Source organism: Bison bison, unplaced genomic scaffold (assembly GCF_000754665.1).
Source record: "Bison bison bison isolate TAMUID 2011002044 unplaced genomic scaffold, Bison_UMD1.0 scf7180017864505, whole genome shotgun sequence".
Taxonomy (NCBI): domain Eukaryota; kingdom Metazoa; phylum Chordata; class Mammalia; order Artiodactyla; family Bovidae; genus Bison; species Bison bison.
In genome coordinates, this window is record NW_011495062.1 from 4,264,205 (window position 1) to 4,288,861 (window position 24,657).

A 24,657-nucleotide genomic window follows, 5' to 3' on the forward strand; every position below is an offset into this window, starting at 1 on the left:
CTTCGGTGCTCAGCTTTCTTCACAGTCCAGCTCTCCCATCCATACATGACCACTGGAAAAACCATAGCCTTGACTAGATGAACCTTTGTTGGCAAAGTAATGTCTCTGCTTTTGAATATGCTATCTAGGTTGGTCATAACTTTCTTTCCAAGGAGTAAGCGTCTTTTAATTTCATGGCTGCAGTCACCATCTGCAGTGATTTTGGAGCCCCCAAAAATAAAGTCTGACACTGTTTCCACTGTTTCCCCATCTATTTCCCATGAAGTGATGGGACCAGAACTAAGATCATGAGGCCATGATCTTAGTTTTCTGAATGTTGAGCTTAAACCAACTTTTTCACTCTCCTCTTTCACTTTCATCAAGAGGCTTTTGAGTTCCTCTTCACTTTCTGCCATAAGGGTGGTGTCATCTGCATATCTGAGGTTATTGTTATTTCTCCCGGCAATCTTGATTCCAGCTTGTGCTTCTTCCAGCCCAGCGTTTCTCATGATGTACTCTGCATATAAGTTAAATAAGCAGGGTGACAATATACAGCCTTGACGTACTCCTTTTCCTATTTGGAACCAGTCTGTTGTTCCATGTCCAGTTCTAACTGTTGCTTCCTGACCTGCATACAGATTTCTCAAGAGGCAGATCAGGTGGTCTGGTATTCCCATCTGTTTCAGAATTTTCCACAGTTTATTGTGATCCACACAGTCAGAGGCTTTGGCATAGTCAATAAAGCAGAACTAGATGTTTTTCTAGAACTCTCTTGCTTTTTCTATGATCCAGCAGATGTTGGCAATTTGATCTCTGGGTCCTCTGCCTTTTCTAAAACCAGCTTGAACATCAGGAAGTTCATGGTTCACATATTGCTGAAGCCTGGCTTGGAGAATTTTAAGTTCCTACAAATGTATCTTTCAATATCACCCTCATAGAACAGGCAGAAATAAGTGGGAAAATGAAGTAGAGGGGGAAATTAGCTTTTCATGCATGCAGCTCTGGCAGCCATGTGCATCAACATAAGAACTTTTAATCCATCGTATGTTGCTAGAGGATGACCCTGTCTGTTGGCACTGGTAATTGCTGTGTTTTACCTCTTGCTGTGGCTTCAGGGAAAGGTTGTCCCCAAGCCCTGACCTGGCTTTAATCCAGTACATGCATTTTTTTTATCAGGTCTTATATTTTAATGACTTCCTGAAACTCCCCAAAGTGAAATACATCATAAATCAGTATCTCTGCAGAAGTATGATAGCCTAATAGTCTGGCCAGTTGTCACAGGAGGGGGTAACTCTACAGGCTTGGCAGGTCTTAAGAAACGTTTATGAGCTATTGGTACTTGGGAGTGTTTATGGAGGCAGATAAGATAGTCATTATTTATCAACTCATTTTTGATAAAGTTTATTTTCCTAGCCAAGGTAATGTTCCTACTTACCTATTCCAACCAACTTTTCTGTTATGTGGAAAGTGTTGAATGCAAATATAAGAAACTACACTGTGTTAAGGGGGAAAAAAAGTGTTATAATCTTACTGGGTTTCTCACGAAGCTAAGGCCCAGAATCCAGCTTTTCAGGCAACAGTTAAGCTAGGATCTGAGCGCTGCTTCATCTGCCCTCGTTGCTCCTCCTCCTGTGGGGCAGGATGAGCCTGTGTCGTCATGGTACACACCGTGTCCTGGTGTTGACACGTCCTCTTCCTTAGGCTGCCACGCCCTTTTACAGGTTCCTTCTAAGAGACATCCCACCCCTTTTCCCGAGTAGCCTGGTTCTCCATGCTGTCCCCTCATGCTTCCTTCATGGTATTTAAGATAAAGGGAAACTGTCTTGTTTGCTTGCTTATTACTCCAAGCTTGAATGTAAGTTTCATGAGGAGCTTGCTCACCTCTATATTCTGATCATCAAGGCATTTCCCCACACAGTAGGCACTCAATGATGACTGAATCATTATAGAGATACAGGCTCAGCTTCTATGATTAGGGATCACCGGGCAGTTAAAAAAGAAAGGGGGCCAATGTGAGTTGGAGACACTCCCCAAAATGTCCGTAAGCACTTGACTTCCTAAACTGACCTCTAATATTTTCTCACTAAGCAATAGGATGTGTGTCACCTGCTGGCCCTGGCCTTCTCCCTTCGCCAACCCACACCAGCTTAATCACTGTGCCATTCATAGATCAGGTCCTCGATCCTGTCATGTCAATATTCCAGTTACCTCTTCATGCCAACATATATAAAAGGAATCTCAAGCTTGAGAGTAATACTTACAGTCAATCCTCATTTTTCTTTGATCCCCTATTTGTGAATTCACCTACTCACGTAAAATTTATTTGGAACTCAAAAATCACTATGTGTTGTTGGTTTCATGGATGTGCGAAGAGTAGTGAAAACTCAGTCACTCAAATGCACATGTTTCCGTGGAGGTTGGCCTAGGCAAGTCTCTGCCTTATTATTTTAGCGCCCATGCTAGAAACAGCTATCCTTTTTGTGATCTCTGTATTGCCACTTTTTAAAGGTGATTTTGCTATTTAAGTTGGCCTCCAAGCATAGTACTGAAGTGCTAGCTAGTGTTCCTAAGCACAGAAGGCTGTGATGTACCTTGCAGAGAAAAAATGTATATCAGATTAACTTCACCAGGCATGAGTTACAGTGCTGCCCGTGAGTTCAATGTAAATAAATATATTCAATATTAATATATATTTTAACTCTCTTTAAACAAATCAGGATAATGTTTTGATCAGCTGACAAAAAAATGTTATGACCACGTTTGTAGGAACCTAACCTGTATTCCCCTAGGAGTAGTGGTTCAATATTTGATATTTCAGTATTCATCCTGACTCTACAGAACATAGCTGTCATGAATAATGAGAATCAACTGTGTGTATTAATCTAGTGAGACCTTCTAAGGGATTCCATACCAACTTTTATTGATTATATCAAGTAGACCTTCCAGATGTTTGCTTGAAGCATATCTTTTTGTATTTTTTTTCAAATCAAGCCATTCAAAACACAAATCTTTGTTGAAGAATGTGTACCCTTTTGATGAATCCTTTATTTTTCTTGGCCACTTGTCTAAGTTCATCCCAGGTCATTGGTGTCAGACTCGTGAGAACTATATGTACATCCGTGAGTACTTGGGGCTGGATATCTGTGCTTTGCTACTGCTGACTAGAGAAAAAGATATTGTATTTCTCATAGTCCACTGTTGACAGGCCCAGGACAGGGCTCACTGAGCTGTGAAAGTTGATATCTGGTACACAGCCACTCAACCTACACGGTGGTGAGGCTGCACTGAAAGCCTGTTACGCATCTGCTCATTCCTCGTATTGCCTGTACTTGTCTTGGACCTAAATTAAAGAGTAATAATGGAAGGAAGGTTGGAGATAGGTAAGATGAATAACAAAGATTAACCTCAACGGAATCATCAGAAATTGAGTAGAAGAAATGGAAAGGACAGGAGATTATAGCCTTTAAGGCTGGTAGATGCTCATCAGTGAAGGGCAATTTGGTTGGTGAAGTCAAATTTCAAACTCAGTCATGATTGTGGGGGGGACAGCTGCAAAGAGAGGTGGACACACCTTGCTGGTATGTTTAGAATTTACACATTATCTCCTTCAGAGGCTCAGACTTGGCTTGCTCTTCTTGCTGGCTTCTCCCGAGCCTGAGTGACTAACCCATGTTGCCATCTCCCCATCAGTCTGTCCTCACTTAATAAACATCTCCTTGGAGTAACTCTGTGAGCCAGGCAAGGTCAAACTTTGGGGATACCAGAGAGTGTAAAGTTTAAGTGTTTGGGCTGTGATGCAGTAATGCCTGGGTTTGAATGATCATCCTGTCCCTTATTAACTACAATGTCTTAGGCCAGTTAGTTAACCTGTCAGGGCCTCAGTTTCCACATCTGTAAAGCACAGATAATATCAGCACCCACCTCATCTGGCTGCCGTGAGGATTAACTGAGATAATCCAGGTATCGGTCCTTTGCACACTGCCTGGTGTAGACGGAGTACTTGTCTGAGATACAGAAAAGGGGCCATCATGCCAAAGGGGTGCTTTGCTTTACCACTTAGCAAGGCAAGAGTGGTGCAAGATGAAGCAGGTGGGCCAGATCCTGCAGGGCCTCAGATGTAGCCAAGGGGAGGATTTGGAAAGAAACACTAAAGTGGGTTTAGGAAGCTTTTGTGTGGTTTTAAGTAGAGCACTGACAACATGTTTTGAAGAAGCAATGTTGGCTCTAAGATCATTTCTGCAATATACTCTCTTTGGCTAGAAATGTTTGAAACATAGCCTCTATCTTTTAATTCCCTTCCATTTGGATTGGTCTGTAAGCTACCGCACATGCTCCTAAACACCTCGACGTCAAAGGGACACACTAAGCTTGCCTGATGTTGATAACGACAGCACAGGCAGAAGAAGAATTTACAGTAACCGAAACCACTGGTATGCTCACCCACGTCAGGCTCACATGCATTCTTTTATTGGGCTTCACAACTACATTCCGAGGCTTTATTATCCCCTTTTTAGGAAAGTGAAACTGAGCCTGGAAGTATCTCAGCTAGGTATGTTAATAAATGCAGATTTTCTCTTCTTGCACTCCCTAGCTTCTCCCTGATTTCCAGAGCGTACTTGAATATGATGAAGTGACATTGCTGAAGTCAGACAATGCCTTAGCTCTGCCTCACACCTCTGTACCTCAGTGTTCTTATCTGGAAAATGGGACTAGCACCATGTATCTCAGGAGCTTTGAGGAACATTGCGGTATCTCTGTAAAGTGACCAGCACAGAGCTGGACGTGGAGGAACCGCTCCATCCGAGTTGCACTGTTATCGTCTGTTTGCCCATTTGCACTGAGGTAGTAGGCAGTTTTAAGACGTCTCCTAAAAAGGCAGCTCCTTACCTCTTTGTCTCCCATAAAGTACCACGTGGGGGAAGTAGGCCTTTCTTGCGCCTACTCTTTCCACCTGAATGGAGGGGAATGGGGATGCTCTCAGAGCGCACCTTCAGGAAGTTAAGCTCCAACTCCTCCTAAACAGGTTCCCTACAAATTGTGCTTTTTAATTAAACCTTCCAAGGGTTAATTAGGAAACTAGGTAAATCATTTTTGTTTCAGAATATGTCTTTGTGGTTTGGCTAATTATGTGGTGAGATTTAATACGATTTCTCCTCGTGTGTGAAATTAATACATTGGATATTTCTAAAAGGAAGATATTGAAAGCATTACCTGAATGTCAGGTTGAGAGCCAATAGAGTCTGAAGGAGTTCCACTTAAAGCGATGCTGGGAAAAGCTAGGCTGGTTGCCAGTGGGTCATTTTATATGGGATGCCTCCAAGACACGCATTCTGTCTCTTAACCAATAAGTCTAATTGTGCAGCCTTTAACAGTGCCTCATTACCAGTAGAAAAAAAAAATCTAGGCTCCTCATGGAGGTACTTCATTCTCGTTCCAACTCCCACCCTCCCTTGGGCATGCTCTTCTCTGGCTGCATCCTGCTGTGTCGTCCCCACTAACCCCAGGCTTCCGTATGCTCTGGTGGCCCTCTGTACGACACAGCTTGCCTTGCCCACATGTGCTCCACTGCATCTATATTAACCCCATCTTTGTTTTTTGTATTTGATGCTTTGACATCACTGGGCCTTGCTAAGACCACTCCTCTCAGAGGCAGCTAATTCCTAGAGACAGGATGTAGCTCACCTGCGTGCAAGCACACACCTTTCCTGTGCAAACCAACCAGTCTAGAGTCCATACCTGCCGTCTACCCTTCCTTTGTCAGGCTTTCTATTCTGGACCACTCCCTGCTGTCAGGGCCTGGTTCCAGAGACCTAGAGACAGCTCCCATGCCCCAGGGACCTGCCGAGATTATTCAGACTAGCCACCCCTCCTCTGTCTTGCCCATTTCTTCCCACAGAAACCCAAGTAAAGACTCTTGCCCATGGTTTTCCCTCACTCCCTCTGCCTCCTGACTGACTCTTATGCTTTCCTGTGTGGCATGTCATGCCTCCTGTTTCTAGGGATTCTGTGAATATATAGCAAGCATCTTCCTTCATGACAGCCATTTCAGTGTGGCTAACCATATCTGACTAAAACAAATCTTGGGACAATTGAAACAGCATTTTTCAAAGTGTAGCTCAAAGGCACTTATTACTCCATCACACCTTCTCTGTTTCTCTTGAAAACGTCTCATCCATGTAAGCCGTGTTGAAACAGAGAGGTCTGTTTCCCTAAATTCTGTCTCATGTTCATCTCTGAACACCCAATATTTAGCACAAGGCCCAGAATGTTTATGTATGGAGCAGACATGGGGAATAAGTGAATGAACTGAAAATATCACAACCTTTTAAGCTGCATCTGTTAGGAAAGGGGCCGATGATCTGAGCTGAAGCTGATATAATAATAATAGAAATAAAGTCCACAGTAAATGTAATGCACTTGAATCATCACAAAACTACTCCCCTAACCTCGAGGTCTGGAAAAATTGTCTTCCACGAAACTAATTGCTGGTACCAAAAAGGTTGGGGAAGGCTGCTTTAGGGGATAAGTCAGGTAGTGTGGGTGTTTCCCTTATTCTCCCGAATCTGCATGGCGCACTGTGGCTTGGGGGTTCAGAGTGCAGCTTGGAGTCCAAGGTCAGTCCTCAATTCCAGCTCTGCCACATCGACCCCTATGGCTTTGGACAAGGTATTTCACCTCTGGGTGTTTTTTTTCATCCATAAAACAGGGATGATAGCAGTATCTCTCTCCAAGTCCTAGAAGGATTAAAAGGAAAAAGACCACAAGTCTTTTCACAAATTCTTTCCTGTAGTGCTCTTTCCTGCCCCTCCTTCACCTCCTGACTACTCCTTATCCTTTACATCACAACTCAAGAGTTGCCCCTTTAGGAAAGCCTTCTATGCCTTCCCTAATGAGGGCAAATCTCCCTAATGTGGATTTCTTTAACCCTGTGCATTTATCCTTAGTTGTATTTGTCGTCCTAATTTTTCACTGATGGTCATGACTTTTGAATGGATCTTTCTCCTTAGACTGTGTATGAGTCAGCTTTCTCCAGAGAATTAGAACCCAGAGGATAGGTGCATGGTAGTAAGAAAGAGGTTTATTTTTAGGAACTGGTTCACACTATGGAGGCTTGGCAAGTTCAAACTCTGCAGGGTAGGCTGGCAGGCTGGATACCCAGGGAAGAGTGGCAGTTTGAGTGCAAAGGCAGTCTGTTGGCAGAACTCTCTCCTCTTCCAGGGAGGTTCGTCTTTTTCTACTCTTAAGGCCTGTGATGATGGGATGAGGCCCACCCACATTGTGAAGAGTCATCTCCTCTGCTCAGAGCCTACTGATATGTTAGTCCTCATTTGAAAACAATACCTTCACAGCAACATCAGGAGTAATATTTAAGCAAATGTCTGGGTGCCCTGGCCTAACCAAATTGATATATAAAATTAACTATCACAGACTGTAACCTGTATGAAGACAAGATTCTCACACTGCTGCCTAGTGAACCTAGTACATTGTCATCCCTTAGTAAATTATGAAGGAACAGCACCTAAATGCAGTTAGTGGTAGATGGTGTTAATCTTTATAATCAGAACTTTTAGTAGTGTTAGAATTATGAGGAGGAGATATCTGGGACCCAGGATTTTAAATGGTTCTTGTAGATGAAGGCAAGTTTTCAGAACATCCACTGGCCATGGCCATCCTCACAAGGTCTTCAAGGGGGAGAGTGGCCCTGAAGTGGAAGCAAGTTTGGTGTGTTCAGCAAACAGCAAGGTAACTGATGTGGCTAAGACAGAGTGACCAAAGACAGCGCTGTCCAGCAAGGAGGGTACAGAGGCAGCAGGTGGCCAGTGCTATAAGCCTGAACGTTTGTGAAGGCTGGGTGACATAGTGTCCACTTGTGAGTTTTGAGCCCAGCAGTGAAATCAAGGCTTCCAAGAATCAGAGGGGATCCAGCAGAGGGCCCCCTGCAACACCTGACCCAAAAGTACATTCTTCTAAAGAGAGGTTTATCTTCTAATTCACCCAAAGGTACCTTTTGTTCATAAAGCCTGCCTTCTAAGGATTGCTTTGGCTCAGATGTGCCACCTTTAAAAATCTTGGCTTCTGTGAGAAGAAAAGCAAAAAGACCAGTTAAATAGGTGCTTGCAAAATCCAGGGACGATAAGATGGTTGCTCGGACCAAGGTGGTAGCACTAGAGTTTTCGAGAAGTGCTCGGATTTCAAATGTACATTGAAAGCACAGACAGCGGAATTTTCTGACATAATACTGCGTTACTGTAAGGGAGAGGAGTCAGTGATAACCCCCAATGATTTTTGCCTAAGCAACTGGAAAGATGAGGTTATAGACAACAGAGATAGAGACAGGTGCAATAGAATCACAGGCATAGGGGCTGGGACTGCAGAAATTAGGAATTTAGGTGCAATGTGTTAAGTTTACTATGCCTGTGTATATCCAGGTGGAAAAGCTGAGTAAGCATTGAGAGATACTAGTCTAGAGTTCGGGGCAGAGCCCAGACAGATGCCAACGAGGGAGTCATCCATGTAGGGAGTATATCTAGGCCAAGAAATGCATTAAAATCAGCTGGATGGAGAGTATTGTTTGAAGTTAGGGACATAAGGAGAAACTACCAGTAAGATATGAGAAGAATTGAGAGAGAAGTGTCCCTGAAGCTCAGCCTTGTACATTTCAAAATGAAAGGAGTGATGGACAGTGTCAATTACTGCCAAGACTGGCTAATGAGACTGACACTGAACCACTGGATTTGTCCCCATGCTGGATAATAATTAAATATTTCAGGTGGTAACATCAAAGGGAAAGAAGTTAAGCGGTAGCTGGAGGGGTATTTGGGATCCACAGAGATAATACAACAAGTTTGTGTTAAATGAGGATGATGCAGGAGAGAAAGGGAATGGAACAGGAGAGAAGAGAGAGCTCTGGGGACAGAAGAGCTAGGATGTAATTGCAGGGTTTAACCTGGGTGTATGGAGAACTAGACCTGGTGGAAGGAGAGAAAGCATAGTATAGATGCAGGTTGATTGGGTGATGGAAACATATGGAACTTTTCTGCTGCTGTCCTTATCTTAGTGAAATAGAAGCAAGGTCACTAGCAGAAAGGAAAAAAAAAAGACTCTCACTTTCCCATTGGATCCCAGGACCACCCAAACTGGACTTATGAAGAACAAGAGCCATTGATTACATAAGCAATGGACTATTATTGTTTGAATGACTGAGTAATCCTTATAAGGCTTGAGTGTACTCTAGTTTATATCTAGAGTGGAATCACATCTGACAGACAAAGGAAACTGCAAATAAATTCTGCTCTTTACTCACATTTTTCAAAGAACATAATGGGGAACCCACCTCACAGTCTTTAGCATCTCTCATTGTCACCCCCATCTTCCCCTCTTAGTCCACCTCGTAAGGCAGTTATCCCATGCCTGTTTCCAAACAACACTCTGCCAGTGCTGCAGCCCACATCGTAGGTAACTCTCATCTGCACCCCTCTTTGTCTGGATTTTGTTAGGTAGACCAAATTTGTCTCTAGTGTTTCTCCATTCTGAAAACTATACAAGGAAAAAAAGCAGCAAACGTAAATCTGCTGGGAAAAGAACACGGAAAGCAAAGCCTTATTTGGGGGCTGACATGGGGAGAAGGGAAAGCTGTGAACACTCACACATTAATAATTTTTGTCATGTCACAACAGCAATCAAATCCCCAATGACAGTGTTGTCATAAAATCTATACAGCCCCTACTCTGGGCTTTGGTCTTGGCCTGTTTTCTGGGCTACAGACTCAGATTCACCACAATCCTTTTGCGGCTGTTCAGCTCCTCTTATCACCCTGTGTTTTACTACCTCCTTCTAAGCTTAAAATGCAGCATTTTATACCAAATGTAGACCCTCAGAGAAGGAAGTGTGGAGGTCCTCTTACCCAGCATTTCATGCTGTTCTGGCATCATTCTCATAACTTCCCTGACACCTAGCCATTGGCCTCACTATATCCTAAGGCAGCCCATTCCATTAATGGAATGTGTTACATTCCAATGAGCTAAATCTCTCTACTTCTAACCCCTGATTCTCTGACTTAGCTCTGGGGCTACACAGAACAAACCCATCCAGTCCCCTTTGTCTAGGGAACTAGCCATCTTCTTACCTCCATCTTGTCTCCTCTAAGTGTTCAGACAGTGTCTGAATCACAAATCAATCTACACTGAGAATGAAAGCTTTTTGCAGTCTTTACCTGCTAGTAAATTAAACATGAAAGAGAATATACCTGCTTCGAGTTCCAAATAGCCTTTTGCTAAGGGAGGATTAAGAGCTCCTTTAATGCCTATATAAAATCCAATGAAAAGGTTAAAGCTGGATGAAATTGTATTTTTGAATGATGTATCTAGCATGAATACTACAAGGAAAGAAAGGGAAGGGGCATGATTATCTGAAGTTGAGAGGCAAGATTAGGGAAAGAGTCATTCACGTGCATCCCACTGAAGTGTAATCTCAGTCCTGCTCCTCTACATTTTTATTCAATGTCTGCACATTCCAGTGATTGAGCTAGGTGTTAGGATAGCAGTGGTGAGCATTCCTTCACTTATAAATTCAACAAATATTTCCTGCGGACCTGCAACCTGCTAGCACCATTCTGCCAAAGGGATACAAAAGTGAACAACACAATCAGGAAAAAAAATCCCTTTTCCACTTAATATTCTAGGGAGGGGGAAAGAACTTCACAAATAAATGTAAAACTCTAATAGTTACAAACATGTAGGAAGGGAGTAAGGAGGATTGAGGTCAGAGATGAAACGTGAGGGGTTGGGAGAATCCAGATAATATAGGGATTTGTGAGTCATGTAAAGAATTTCCATCTCTGGCTACGAGCAGTGAGGACCCACTGAAATGTTTTAAGCTAGATATGTGTGTTTAGTAGGATCTAGTTTCTATTAAGGAGAGAATGGATTTAATGTAGAGAATGGATTGGAGGGGACCGTGGTGAAGACAGAAAATTATTACAGTGATTCACAGAAAAGATTTTTGTTACTTGGACCAGAATGATAGCAATGGGTATAGAAACAAAGCGACAGATTTAAGAGATCTCGAAGAGAAAACCTATGGGCATCACGGTGATTTGAATGTAAGAGGCAAGGGAGAGCAAGTGTGTTTTCTTTTCAAATATGTAAGTTAATCTTACTTCCTTTTTAAAATAATTGTATTGGAGCATAGCTGGTTTACAATGTTGTTAGCAAAGTGACTCAATTATACATAAACATATATTTGGTCTTTTTCAGATTCTTTTTTCATAGAAATCATCATAGAATATTGAGTAGCATTCCCTGTGCCATATAGTAGTCCTTGTTTATCTATTGTGTGTATACTGGTGTGTGTATGCTCATCCCAAGCTCCTGATTTATCCCCTGCCCCACATTTCCCCTTTGGCAACCATGAGTTTTGGATATCTGTCAGTCTGTTTCTGTTTTATAAATAAGTTCATGTGTATCATTTTTAATTAATTCCACACATAAGTGATATTATATGATATTTGTCTTTCTCTGTTTGAATATGGCAATCTCTAGGTCTATGTCTGTTGCTGCAAATGGCAATATTTTGTTTTTATGGCTAATATTCCATTGTACCTATGTACCACATTTTCTTTATCCATTCATCTCTCGATGGACATTTAGGTTGCTTCCATATGTTGGCAGTTGTAAACAGTGCTGCAGTGAACACTGGGGTGCAGGTATCTTTTCTAGGTATGATTTACTCTAGATACATGCCCAGGAGTGGGATTGATGGCTCATATGATAACTCTGTTTTTAGTTTTATATGGACTGTTCTCCATAGTGGCTGCGTCAATTTACATTCCCACCAACAGTGTGGGAGGGGTCTCTCTTCTCCACAGCCTCTCCAACATTTATTGTTTGTAGACATTTTAATGACAGACATTCTGACCGGTGTGGTTTGATTTGCATTTCACTAATAAGTAGTGATGTTGAGTATTTTTTCATGTGTTTTTTGCCCATCTGTACGTCTTCTTTGGAGAAATGTCTATTTAGATCTTCTGCCCATTTTTTGATTGGATTTTCTGATATAGAGTTGCATGAGCTGTTTGTATATTTTGGAGATTAATCCCTTGCCAGTGGCTCTATTTGCAAATATTTTCTCCCACTTTGTGGGTTGTCTTTTCATTTTGTTTATGGCTTCCTTTGCTGTGTAGAGATTTTAAGTTTAATTGGGTTCCATTTGTGTTTATTTCCATTACTATAGCAGGTGGATCCAAAAAGATACTGCTGTGATTTATGTCAGTGTTCTGCCATGTTTTCCTCTCAGAGTTTTTATATGTATAGTGTCTGGCCTTGTATTTATGTCTTTGACCCATTTTGAGTTTATTTTTGTGTATGGTATTACAGAGTGTTCTAATTTCATTCTTTTACATGTAGTCCAGCTTTCCCACACCACTTATTGAAGAGATTGTCTTTTCGCCATTGTGTATTCTGGCTTCCTTTGTCATAGGTTAGTTTGACTATAAATGCGTGAGTTTCTCTCTGTACTTTCCGTCCTTTTCCATCACCAAAATAGCGACCTCTGTGAGAGCTCAAGCTAATCAAATATTCTTTGTAGCCTCTACCACCACTGTCCTCTCCCTACCACCAGTGAGCCATAGCCAACCTCATCTCCCCAGGAGCACCTCCAAGATTGGAGTCCCAGTTTCCTCCTGCACTGTGGAGCTTCTGACTGAAGTCCCTCTGGCCTTCAAAGATGCTCTTGGGGCTTTTGTTGCCTAGGGAGGATTGGAGCCCATACACTCCTGGGAGAAAGCTTGGCACCTACCCATGCCAGTCCCCTGGAACTCCTGTAACCAGTGTCCTGTTGCCTGGGGGTACCAACAGGGAAAGAAGCTCTTATGGTGGGCCTGCCCCACGACTCGTGCCTCCACTGTGGATGAGCATCTCAGGCTGGGGAGTACAGAGCAGCTGTGCCCACCTTCTGTGCAGGTTACTCTCTGCTTTGCCCTCCTGAAACTTGTTGCTGCACTCTCCTCCTTGGCTTCAAAGCTCCCCCTGCATCCAGGCTGATGTTCCTGCTGGCAAGGAATCTTCCCAAGGTATGGGGACATTTCCTTCTTCACAGCTCTCTCCCCAAGGTGCAGGTCCTGTACCTTTCCTTACTGAGTCCTTTTTTTTCCCTTTGTCCTACTCCATTACATGGACGTTTTATTGCCCTTTCAGAAGTCTGAGGTCTTCAGTAGATATTCTGTGTGAGTCACTCCTCTTGGAGATGTATTTTTTGTTTTCATGTGAGAAGGTGAGCTCCCCATGCTGCTTCTCTGCCATCTTTATCCTGTCCTCTGTGTTGGCATTTTAAAGGGTTATTTTGGGAGGATAAGTACCCATTTGTGACTTCCTGAAAACATATAGACCTCATCTGAAAGACCTCATCTGAATAGACAGAACCACATAGAAATCAACCCAAGCCCATCCTTCAGGAAGGATCTGGAGATATTTGCAAAATCTCCTTAAATATCCTCCAGCTTGAGATCTCCAAGTGAGCCTTGCTGAGAATGTATTTTTTGTGCATATCGTGGTAAAATATAACTGCTCTAAGATTTTTCTGCCAGGATGCTCATTTTTAATAAGGTTTTCGTGCATTGCTCCACAGGCCTTCTGCTGTACCAAGAATGCATTCTAGGTAGTGATCAAGAGTGGCAGTGCCAGTCACTGGACTAGCAAATACCATGACAAAGCCAGGTCTGGAGAGGAAAGGCCACGGTTAAAGTGGGGACATGTTGAGTTTGAATGTCTGAGATGAAACAATAATGGGAGTATTGATAAGTAACATAAGTCTGGATTTCTAAGGAATTACCTAGAATGACAACACTCAGAATGATTTTGGCTATGGCAAGGAAGGGTCATGCTAGATCAAGGAGAAGCATGCAATTTATCCTTGGAAGGCGGGGCTAGAGACACCCTATTCTGAGTATTCTGAGCTTCTGGATTTATTAAGAGGTGGTCTTAGAACCATTTGGGTATCTAATACAAGTTGTCTTGGTACAGAATCAATTGTGTATAAGACAGGAATATCAGATAAAATTGAAAGGTAGGTGGACTCCATGAACAGGAATGGGGACGCCATCTGGAAGTAAGGCAATTATCCTTTCTCTGTACATGAGTATTCCCTGCTTCTGTTGTAGCCACCTCAGTCCTAATCAGAGTGGTCAACAGAGACAGGCTAGTCCCATAATCAACTCCAAGTCTCCAGGGTAAAAAACCGTATTGACACATCTTGCAACATATGCCAACCCTAGTACAAACATGCCAGCACAGGGCATCTTTCTACAACAGCCCACTGCAGAAACTGCAGGGGCAGAGTTTCTGAGAAAGGACAGAAACAGGCCTGACCAATTGACTAACATGTCTGCAACAGAGTATAATTAACGCTCATCCAATTTGTGAAGGGAACAAAAGCTCTCTGCTTTACAATCAACTCTTAATTATCTTGATGGGTATTAATTTGTACATCCATATTTCTCCTTGGTTAATTATTAATCTTATGGTTCCTGTCTACCATATTTTCTAACTCTCGTTTTCCTGGCATCTAATAAAACCCGGTACTGGATCTTCATATTTCCTTTTCAAATTCTGATCATCTCCCCAAGAATTTTACACCTCTCAATTGTATTTGTGTCACTGTTTGATCTTGTCTTGTGTCTGATTTTTATGTCATCCATCTTGAAGGTGGCTATGCTTAAAAATTCTGAAAATCCCTGAAATATTTTAAACCTATTTGCATTTTTCTTTCTTTTTCAAAGACCTATGAGGGTGGTGAATCTCAGACACTGATACAACTGCCCACTCAGACGCTCATCTTTCCTGAGAGTGCCACGAGCCAGCCCCTAAGTTCCACCTGCCTCCATCCTGTGTTGTCATGCTTAGTAAATGACAACATAAAGACATCAATCTGGATGGCATTTTCTCCCTCTGTATCAGCCCTTCTAACCTGCCTGCCACTTCTGGTAATATTTTAAGCCAGATAGTCTCTCCAGTTAAAGACCCTTCAGAGGACAGATTCCACACCCCTTTCTTGGTCCTAAAGGCCTTTTCTCACCTCTTCAGCCCCTATTTCACCACTATCCATCCCCACCTCACCCTATTCTTCATGCATAACACACTCTTATGCTTGCTCTGCCGAAGAAATCCCCATGTCTTATTACTTTCTCCTTGGGCGATTTTCCCAATCTCCCCACCCCCAGATCATATCCTCTACCTTGTCTGACTTCTCTTACAATCAATGTTCTTGCTACCATATTTCAGCTGTAAGTTTACAGGTTTGCCTTCTCCAGGTGAGTCAGTGTAATGAGCACCAATTTTAGAACCAGAGTGCTAGGGTTCAGTTTTGCTGCTACCTGAGTTATGTGAACAACTCAACTTGGCAAGTTGTTCAACCTTTCTGTGCCTCAATTTTCCCAAAAAGAATCTCTTAAATAGTACTTAATTATATAGTCTCAACACTTAGCACATGCCTAGTACATAAACTTCTTTAGAACAGTGCTCTATATTTAATCAATTGATATTTGATTAACAGCAGATGTGATAGAATGCAGACAGACCGATACTATCCTCTGGTCAATTCTCAAAGAGAGTGATTCAAAATGTTGGTAAAAATTCAGATATGATAATGTCAGAATATTGGTATTTCTAGGTACATATATGCTAGTATATACTTAAGCATACTGCAAAGAATAAAAACCTTGAAGTTAGATTTAAGTTTGAATCCCATCTCTGTTGCTTACCTGTATTTTCTATAAGGTAAATAAATCCTTTTACTTCCTCTATCTCATTCCATAAATAATAACAATATTATATATTTTAAGCCACAGACTAAGTAAGACTATATGTATAAATTACCTACCTCAGTGGCCAACAGGGAAGGTAATCAATGTAATTTGCTTGATGAATCACCTTCTGTCTTATAGAAGTTTCCTTTCAAAGTAAAAATACAAAAGGTAGTTTGAGGAGATCAGAACAGGTAAAAATTTTTGCTTTATGTTATGAAGTTACTTGACTGCATTGACAAATAGCTAATGTCTTTGAACACAAAATGTTCCAGGGACTGTTCTCAGTGTTTTACCATCAGTATCTCATTTAATCCTCCCCAAAGCCTGTAAGGTCTGTACTAATATTATCGTCAGGTGGCAGAGGCTAAACCAAAGTTTGGAGAACTTTTTAAAGACCAAAAGATCATCAGAAAGAAGGAAAAATGACTTCCTAACAAATACCAAAGTCTTTCCTAAAACCCATGGTGACCTGATACCATAGAATGAGAAGGAAGCAGTTGACCAAGATGGATAGATTTTTCTTTGCTCAGATACTGGAGCTTCTCATAGTCATGTATAAGGACAAACTTTTTGTAAGAGGTAGACCACTTCAAAGGCTTAGCGTTAGTAAAAGCCTACTTCTTTATACCAACAGCCTCCAGACAAGGCTCTTTGAAATAGTAGTTATTCACTTGTTAGCCAACAGGTGGCCTAAGAGCATTATTTTTCAACTTCACTGTGCACAACAGCTATGTGACCTTATCCAATTACCCCAGGATTCAATGACATTAATAAACATGCTCTAAAATCAGCTGGGTTGCAGAAACATCCCTTTTATTGTAGGTTTGCACCATAACTGTTGGAAATTACCTGATGATTAATGTTGTCTAACCTGGGGAACTATATTGTAATGAAGTTCAGGATTTATCGAAAAATACGATAATAATCCTCTTTGTTTACATCGGTAATTAATGTAGTTCAGTAGGGAGCCCTTGAAACCTTGTATAAGCAAGATTTATCCCCATTGGAATAGATTGCAGCCATATGTCACCATTCTAAAGGTAATTGGTACATTTCATTAGAAAGTAATTGAAAAAAAGATTTATTTTAATGCCTTGTAATAAATAATCTTGATAAACACTATTGTTAGCAGAGATATCTGCACTGTATAAAGATTTTGCATCAGAATATGGTATATACTACATATCATTCTTGGATTTTTCTAAGAAGTTTTTACTTTGTTGTGACTCTGAAGAAAGGATAGCCTCTTATTATGCTACTGGCTTTCCTGTGGGGTCTAGACCTTCTCATTATGGTCACATACCTCTCTGTTCTCATAATTTTCCTTATGACAAAACCCTGGTTTATTCTATATCACTCAAAAGACAATCCTCCACACATATGAACAGAAATGTTTCTAATGGTGGTTTGGAGCACAGTCCTAAGAGACTGGGCTACAAAGTCTCAGACTTTGGCTGAATGGACATTATGATAGACATATGTCTTAGGATTTTAGAAAGCATTAAACAAGTTGCTATACACAAAGGCTTTAAACAAATTCTTGTTATACAAGAGACACTCAATGAATGCTGTGGTGGTTTAGTCGCTAAGTCATGTCCAACGCTTGTGATCCCATGGGCTGCAGCCTGCCAGGCTTCTCTGTCCATGGGATTCTCCAGGCAAGAATACTGGAGTGGGTTACCATTTCTTCTCCACAGTGAATGGTATACTTAGTACGCTTAGTATGATTACACTCTCTCTCAGGGTCTTGCTATCCTGAGCCTTTGAGGAGACATCCTCAGTTCCAGGGTGTACTTTTATTTAAATTGCATTGTAAAAGCAAAAGTAGTTTTTTACCAGCATTTTCCCCCCATTTCCATTTTTTTATGTGATGAAAATAAACAAGCGCATGAAGAACAGAGAAATCTGCACCCTTCTCAACACTAGCTATGACTAAAAAGACCTTATCACTCCCAACTAAAGTCTCTCAGGTAAAAACAGATCAATAATTATTTTGAGAGTTTTACGACTCTGTGAGCTACTTATTCAGAGTAAATACAATCCCACTTAGTTCCTCATCTCAGTTTGTTGAGAGCAAAATAATCCCCAAAGCCATCTGCAGATTGAGATAAAATCATGCTTTTAACAGAGGACCAACTGAAATAGCAAAACAATGGCAGAAGAGAAGTGAATTAAATAATTTTCTTTCTACATCTCTGATAATCAAGCCACGTTCAAGAGCTTTTCTCTGCCTATCACAACTGTATCATGATAGAATAGTTCAGACCTGTGCTATATAATCATAGCTCTATAAAGTGACTGTTAGAATCCTCATTACCTTTATTTTATAGTTGGGGAAGGTGAGCTCTTATCCAAGATCGTACAGTCACTGTGTGGAATGTCAGGCCCCAAGTTCTGTGTCTCCTTACTCTGCTTCATTTCAGTGCTGTGCTTCTCAAATTAGGATCCAGAACACCATAATCTTCCTGGAGAATGTTTTGCCTAAAAATTTTAGGGTAGAAATCAAATAATTTAATTATACATTAAATCACTATTTTTCCATTAAATAGGGACGTTTTATACTCCATAATGCACTAAATCAATATTCCTTTCAAAGATACATGCAAGAAATGTCAAAGAAACATTGGACTTTTAATGGGTCCTGTGCCCCACAGAAAAGTATGAACCCTGTATGATGATAATTCAGTGGAAGGCTTTGAGAAGGCTATCTTGAAGCCAAATGGTCCTGGTTACCTGAATCCCACCTCTGAGAGTCAATATCTGGGTAGCCTTGCATGAGTCATTCCACTTTACTGAACCTCATTTGTTTAACAGGAATTCTACCACATACTGCTTAGGAAATCCTAAGGATTCCTTAGACCATGTGAAAATCCAAAAGCATAATAGGTGTTCAGTATACAGTGAAAGTGTTAGTCACTCAGTTGTATCCGTCTTTGCAACCCCATGGACTGTAGCCCACCAGGCTCCTCTGTCCATCGGATTTTCCAGGCAAGAATACTGGAGTGGGTTGCCATCCCCTTCTCCAGGGGATCTTCCCAACCCAGGGATCGAGCCCAGGTCTCTTACATTGCAGGCAGATTCTTCACCATTTGAGCCACCAGGAAAGCCCCAGTACATAGTAGTCATCATTATTAAAACATGCCCTCTGGTTTGTTCAGCCACTGGTTCCCACATAATCCCCAAGCTAACTACTCTGAGCCCAAGAAAGAACCACTGGCCCCTCTCCATTTTGCTTTCGAAACTATTTCTAGGAGGGATTGGGGCCAGGAGGAGAAGGGGACGACAGAGGATGAGATGGCTGGATGGCATCACCTACTCAATGGACTTGAGTTTGCATAAACTCTGGGAGTTGGTGATGGACAGGGAGGCCTGGCATGCTGCAATTCATGGGGTCACAAAGAGTCGGACGTGACTGAGCGACTGAACTGAGGTATTATTTTGACTAAAAGGGGATCCCTAAAATGGGTTGTGAAAAATTCCAAAGTGTGTAAACTAGATATTAACTAGCTTATTTATTTTATGGCTGGACCCAAAATAGAAAATTTCAATTAAAACCATATAGAAAACCATTCACTTTAAATTTATGTTATCTAAAGTGTTTCCGCAATGGCTCAGCAGGTCAAGACTCCACCTGCAATGCAGGAGATGTGGGTCAGATCCCTCAGTTCAGAAGATCCTCTGGAGGAGGAAAATGGTAATCACTCCAGTGTTTTTTAATTAAATTTATCTATTTTTAATTAAAGGATAATTGCTGTGCAATATTGTTTTGTTTTCTGCCAAGCCTCAACATGAATCAGCTATAGGTATACATACGTCCCCTCCCACCTCCCTCCCCTCTAGGTTGTTACAGCGCCCCAGTTTGATTTCCCTGAGTCATACAGCAAATTTCTATTAGCTATCTATTTTACACATGGTAATGTACATGTTTAGAAAATCCCATAGACAGAAGAGCCTGGCAGGCTACAGTCCAAAGGGTCGCAAAGAGTTGGACACAACTGAGCAACTAAACACACACACATTATCTAAAATGCCTTTCAACACAAATAAAGTGCTCTGTAAGTTTTTATTATAATTTACTTTTACCCCCAAGCCCTAACACTTCATCCTGTTACTGTAATGTTCATTCCCAGTCAATAAAGGCAGTTTTAGAGTAGCGTTTAGAAGTATGCTTTCTGGTGCAAGAGCTGCTGTTGAAACATCTCTGTTGCTTCCTCCTAGTGATGCAACCTTAGGCTTATCATCCCCCCTCAAACTCACTTTCAAACTAGGATCATTAACAATAATGGTGTAATGACTTCCTTCTAGAATTGTTTTACTGAGCACAGTCCCTAGAACACGTGGTACATATGCAATATTTTTTAGCTATACTTTTATATAAAATAGCTTTTACAAAATTAAACTTGAATTAAGCATAGTTATTCACATATGAAACATTAACTTTCACTTTTTAGTCTTCTAGGAACTATGTAGCTCACCTGTAGTTCCCCACAGATAGAGGTTCCCGTGGATGCGTGCACAGTTGCTTCACTCATGTTTGACTCTTTGTGACCCCATGGACTGTAATTATCCTGGCAAGAATACTGGAATGGGTTGCCACTTCCTCCCCTAGGGGATCTTCCCAACCCAGGGATCAAACCTGCATCTCCTACACTTGCACACAGATTCTTTACCACTTCAGCCACCTGGGAAGCCCAGAGTTTTCCTGTACAACATGTAAACAAACAGATAAAGAGAATTCTTTTAGATGTCTACTGATTGTTAGCACTGAGGATGAAGATATCGTGACAGCCTCACTCAGGGTAGGAGGGCTCTTTCATGATAATCATGTCAGGCAACACACTCATTTGCTATTCATCTTCCAAAATCTGTAATGAGGTATATTTTAGGGCTGAGCAAGGCAGCCTTCCATTTGCTGCCCCAGTCACCTCATTGTGTGCAGAAGACCAGGCCCCCATGGCCATGTAGCAAGTTAGTGCCAAGGAGCTGAACTGACTTCCAATTCTGATCAAAGCTAATGATTTCATTTAAAAGAGAAATCTAAATAATATTTCTTAATTTTCATTCTTAATTAAAATAACTGACAGCCTAGCTCTTTGTTACATATGGAGTCAGGTTAGCTGCATGGGTCATTAAACATTCTGAGAACATTAGGTCTTATTGAAAAGACTTGAAAGTTATTACTCTCATTAATAGTGTGGAAATGTTCATCATTTCTTTGATATGCAAATCAATTATTTGGTTTTTATCTCACTTGAGAAAGAATCTCCAAGTGCGAGGAATATAATATTTTGGAGATGGTAGGGTGCAGAACTAGAGAGAGTTTCTCTGGAAAGAGCAATTATGATGTCTGTAGTTTTACATGCAGTCAACTTGAAAACCTCAGGTTGTGAGAAATAGGATTTCCTGCAAAATCCAACCATCTAATCACCATTCAGAAGCCCATGTTAGACTCCTAATGCACAATATTTGTGATCAGTTTTTACCTCTGGCAGAAGTAACTGACAAATTCTACCCAAAACCTGTCAAGAGTTTTCCCCTCTCAAAGTCATCAACATTTTAGTAAATCTTAAAACAGTAAAAATAGAGTATGGAAGGAAAATGGACTTCTAAGTAACTCACCTTAGAAATTTTTGACATCCAAGCTTTTTTCAAAGTCTGCATGGGGCCACTATGTAAACCAGGATGTCTCCTATGGATAATGAAATGTTAAGAAACCCAGAGGGGTTTCGGAGAGGGAAAAACGGAAAAGGAATCATCTGTTCTAACCAGTTTAGGAGTGGAAATGAATGGGTATTTCATTTTTATCTGGATAAATACAGTAATATAAACTATCACCTATCACCACATCCTATGCACTTGATGAAAACTTCATCATCTATATTTCCACATTTCAGCTTCCTAACAGTCTTGGGAGGGAGATACTCTTATCCCTACAGAGTATGAGAAACTGCTAAGCCTCAAAAAGGCTTATTTAGGGACTTCCCTGGCAGTCCAGTGAAGACTTTGCTGTGCAGGGGTTGCTGGTTTGACCTCTGGTTGAGGAGCTGAGATCCCACATGCTTCAGGGTAAAAAAAACAAAACAAAAAAAAACATAAAACAGAAGCAGTATTGTAACAAATTCAGTAAAAACTTTGGAAAAGTAGGTAAGCCTTTTTTTGTTTTAAGTCAAACACCCATCAGATGGAGCTGCTTGGACTCAAAATCGTGATTCTAAAGCTCAAGCTTTAAACATTATCCTCTATTCCTATCCAAGAAAGATTGAAATATTTAAGAGGGAGATCTATGGCCTTCATGGACAAACTAAAAGGAACATATTACATGAAACCAACTACAACCCTAATAGAACAAGTCAGAATGGGTAGTTACTAGCAAAATGGGCCACAAACTAAGGGACAAATAGACAGATATAAAATTTGGTTTCGGTCTAAACTCAGTATGAACACTCATGTGATGTACAATTTAATGTTACTAGACTGCAATAATAAATTGTCCAGAATCATACCAAGATGGTAAGGGGAGAGTGTTTTTTTTTTGGCCTGGATCTTACTCAGAACATACTCACAGCACTGTATTCAGTGCTAGGTAACAGAATCTAAGAGGGACATTGATTCAACAAATAATTATTGAATGCCAGGTAACATTCTTGATGCTGAGCATGAATATAGTGTAATTACTACCTTTGTAGAGTTTAGTCTAGAGCAAGAAAGAGACTAAAACAGGGAAACAGACAAGTAATTACACATTGTCTTCAGTGGCCTGCAGGAACGTTACTGACTGAAGGGTGAGAAGGAAACAGACATACCAAGAAGCATAGTAGAGGGTGGAGACAAGTGGATCCACCAGCTGTCCAGGGGCACAGGAAGGTCTCAAGTCCACAGGAAGGTCTTGTTGAAGAAAACCTCAGAATAATTAGGGTGCCTGTTTTATAAATGTGGAGTACCACTATGGAGACTCCATATTACATCACAAGTTACTGGGTGAGACTTCCACCCAGTACATGGAACTAATTTTCAATGACTAGCGTCATGGACTAACTAGGAATCAGGGTGCTTGGGTTTGATCTACAACTCTCTAGGCATGTGGCCTGGACCATGACATTTTTTTTTAGAAATGGATGAACTTTTACTTAGTTTCCCTTTAAGACTTTAACAGAAAATGGTGCAATCCCCTACTTACGCTTTTCTAAATTGGAGGAAAATTGCTTTACAATGTTGTGTTGTTTTCTGCTGTACAACATCACAAATCAGTCATAACTAAATGTACCTTCCTCCTTCAGCCTCCGTCCTACCCCTCGACATCATCACAGAGCACCAGGCTGGGATCCCTGTGCTATACAGCAGCTTCCCACTCGTTGTCTGTTTTGCACATGCTAATATATATATAAGCTAATGCTACTTTCCAAATTCATTCTACCCTCTCCTCCTTCAACTGTGTCCACAAAAGACACATGTACCCCAATGTTCATTGAAACACTATTTACAATAGCCAGAACATGAAAGTAACCTAGATGTCCATCAACAGATGAATGGATAAAGAAGTTTTGGTACATCTACACAATGGAATATTACTCAGCCATAGAAAGGAATGAATTTGACTCAGTGATAGTAAGGTGGATAAACCTAGAGCCTATTATACTGAGTAAAGTAAGTCAGAGAAAAACAGATATCATATATTCACACAAAACTCAGCAATGGCCACAGGATTGGAAAAGGTCAGTTTTCATTCAATCTCAAAGAAAGGCAATGCTAAAGAACGCTCAAACGACTGCACAATTGCACTCATCTCACAGACTAGTAAAGTAATTCTCAAACTTCTCCAAGCCAGGCTTCAACAATACATGAACCATGAACTACCAGATGTTCAAGCTGGTTTTAGAAAAGGCAGAGGAACCAGAGATCAAATTGCCAACATCTGCTGGATCATCAAAAAACCAAGAGAGTTTCAGAAAAACATCTACTTCTGCTTTATTGACTATGCCAAAGCCTTTGACTGTGTGGATCACAACAAACTGTGGAAAATTCTTCAAGACATGGGAATACCAGATCACCTGACCTGCCTCTTGAGAAACCTGTATGCAGGTCAGGAAGCAACAGTTAGAACTGGATGTGGAACAACAGACTAGTTCCAAATAGGAAAAGGAGTACGTCAAGGCTGAATATTGTCACCCTGCTTATTTAACTTCTATGCGGAGTACATCATGAGAAATGCTGGGCTGGATGAAGCACAAGCTGGAATCAAGATTGCCGGGAGAAATATCAATAACCTTAGATATGCAGATGATACCGCCCTTAAAGCAGAAAGTGAAGAAGAACTAAAGAGCCTCTTGATGAAAGTGAAAGAGGAGGAGAGTGAAAAAGTTGGCTTAAATCTCAACATTCAGAAAACTAAGATCATGGCTTCTGGTCCCATCACTTCATAGCAAATAGATGGGGAAACAGTGGCAACAGTGACTGACATTATTTTTGGGGGCTCCAAAATCACTGCAGATGGTGACTGCAGCCATGAAATTAAAAGATGCTTGCTCCTTGGAAGGAAAGTTATGACCAACCTAAACAGCATATTCAAAAGCAGAGACATTACTTTGCCAACAAAGGTCCATCTAGTCAAGGCTATGGTTTTTCCAGTAGTCACATATGGATGTGAGAGTTGGACTATAAAGAAAGGGCCAAAGAGTTGATGCTTTTGAACCGTGGTGTTGGAAAAGACTCTAGAGACTCCCTTGGACTGCAAGGAGATCCAACCAGTCCATCCTAAAGGAGATCAGTCCTGAATATTCATTGGAAGGACTGATGTTGAAGCTGAAACTCCAATACTTTGGCCACCTGATGTGAAGAGCTGACTCATTGGAAAAGACCCTGATGTTGGGAAAGATTGAAGG

General features: G+C 41.1%; 1 protein-coding gene and 1 long non-coding RNA gene across 2 annotated transcripts in view; one reads left to right on the forward strand and one right to left on the reverse strand.

Annotated features, from left to right (window-relative positions):
- SGCD (sarcoglycan, delta (35kDa dystrophin-associated glycoprotein)) overlaps nucleotides 1-24,657 on the forward strand; it is a 448,681-nt gene that overhangs the window by 394,653 nt on the left and 29,371 nt on the right. The gene's annotated exons all lie outside the window — the stretch shown is intronic.
- On the reverse strand, nucleotides 818-20,358 carry LOC104980625. Its single transcript, XR_824288.1, has 4 exons — nucleotides 20,254-20,358; nucleotides 18,096-18,259; nucleotides 15,853-15,923; nucleotides 818-6,713 (listed from the first exon to the last, which is right to left on the reverse strand). It is a non-coding gene; the product is annotated as an uncharacterized LOC104980625 (long non-coding RNA).